Source organism: Dipodomys ordii, unplaced genomic scaffold, assembly GCF_000151885.1.
Source record: "Dipodomys ordii isolate 6190 unplaced genomic scaffold, Dord_2.0 Scaffold216, whole genome shotgun sequence".
NCBI classification, from domain to species: Eukaryota; Metazoa; Chordata; class Mammalia; order Rodentia; family Heteromyidae; genus Dipodomys; species Dipodomys ordii.
In genome coordinates, this window is record NW_012267432.1 from 222,117 (window position 1) to 224,428 (window position 2,312).

A 2,312-nucleotide genomic window follows, 5' to 3' on the forward strand; every position below is an offset into this window, starting at 1 on the left:
AGAAAACTGGAAGTGGCGCTGTAGCTCAAGTGGTAGAGCGCTCGCCTTGAGCTGAAGAGCTGAGGGACAGTGCCCAGGCCCAGAGTTCAAGCCCCACGGCCGACCAAAAAAAAAAAAAAATAGTGTGCAAAAGGATTTCAATTCAACATGTTAATGAATACAATGCATCCTCCTCCTCCCCCTCCCCTTTCTCCTTCTCCTCTTCCTTCTTCTGTGCCAGAATTTAGGGCCTCATACTCTCATTTGGCTTTTTTGCTCAAGTCTAGCACTCTACCTCTTGAACCAGCTTTTTACTGGATAATTGGAGAGAAGAGTCTCACAGACTTTTTTTTAGTTGTTCTTTAAACTGCTTTTCTGAGCTCACCCTCCTGAGTAGGTAGCATTACAAGCAGAAGCTACTAGTTCCTGGCCTCCAAGGTGTCTTGATCTATGTCAACCCTCCCTTCTCCCCCCATCTATTGAAATCCCCCCACCAAGTTACCTAGTTCTGTTTTGACATATGTACATAGACTAGAGACTATATTTGCCCACCATTTCACTCTCTGTTAATCCACCTTAAACCCAATCCTCTTTACATAAAGCAAGTTTCAGCTTCCTGGTAATCATTTTGTTCTAACCTGTCAGTTGATTAGAAGAGTTACACCCTGGGAATCTACCCCTGCGCACGCCACACTTTAGTCAGTTTGATAATGTATATATGCATATGGCTCTATATGTGTTCCCATATATGTTGTGCCCTCTTTCTGTCTGTCTGTCTGTCTGTCTGTCTCTCTCTCTCGGTCAGTCTTTGGGGCTTGAACTCAGGGCCTGGGCACTGTCCCTGTCTCTGTGTGCTCAACCACTAGCACTCTACCACTACGGCCACAGCACCACTTCCTGCTTTTTCTGAGTAGTTTATTGGAGATAAGAGTTGCACAGATTTTCCTGCCCAGGCTGGCTTCAAACTGTGATCCTCAGATCTCAACCTCCTGAGGAGCTAGGATTACGGGCGTCACCTACCAGCTCATGTTTCTACTTTAATTACTCATTACATCTGGTAGATGCTGTGTTTACTTTGGTTAAATGTTTAATTTGTCGACAGTTTTATTCTACATCTTTTGAGATGAAGAAGGATACAAAAGAATAGCAAAAGCCTCCAGCTCTGCAGCTTCAATGTTTACATTAAAACAGCTAATCAACCAATCAGACTGGATGCTTAACCTCAGCGTACTCAACTCTGAAATGGGGACTAGGACATACTCATAGTGTTGATATAAGGAATTATCAGGCTATTACATCCAAAATAATTACATTTTTCCCCAGTTTCTAAAGGTTTTCAATACATGTTTAATAGGAACATTATGGTTGCTAAGCAAAGCAGAATGGACACCCACAAAACACTAGGTGGCAGCACTTAGTCTCTGATTTCTCCCACACTAAATTAGCAGCTTCACCTCTGTAGTCCTGCTCAGCTCTGCTTATATACTGTAACCTTTCCATCCTACTCCGGGACACTTTTGCAAGCTGTTTATTGTGATATGAGTGTTACTGTGTGTGAGTGTGTGTGTGTGTGTGTGCGTGCGTGCGTGCGTGTGCTGGTGCTAGGGCTTACTTGGGTGCTCTCCCTGAGCTTTTTGTGAACTGCAGCTCCACTTCTGACTTTTCTGTGGATAATTGGAGATTGGAGAGACTTTTCTATCTAGGTGGGCTTTGAGCCTTAATCCTCAGATCTCAGCTTCTGGTGGTTTGGGTCTGAAAGCAGTTAACCTGTCAGAGTTGCAAGCTGGGAGAGAAGGTCCCTATAATCTTATGCCTGCACTGGCCATTTTGTATCCACGTATGGAATTCAGCTTCCAGCCATCCTGGGGCCTGTCCAGTACAAGGTCATGCTTGGAACTAGGGCCAGTGCATCTTCAAACCCGACTCCATCTATCCATCTACGTAAGCAGAGCAAATGGTGTCCAGTGAAAATGATACAAAGTCAAAAGAATATTCTCAGTATGATCTCAAACCATGTTAATACAATTGAACACTTGAGAACTTTCTTTAAAAAAATTAGAAGAAAGACAGGTTTGTTTGCTTGTTTCTGTACTGGTCCTAGGGCTTGAACTCAGTGCCTGAGCACTGTCCCTGAACTTTTGTGCTTACAGCTAGTACCCTACCATTTTGAGCCCACAGCTCCACTTCCAGCTTTTTAGTGGTTAATCAGAAATGAGAGTCTCATGGACTTTCCTACCTAGGCTGGCTTCAGTGATCCTCAGATCTCAGCCTCCTGAGTAGCTAGGATGACAGATATGAGCCACTAGCTCATGGCCAACATAGTTTTAATTGTC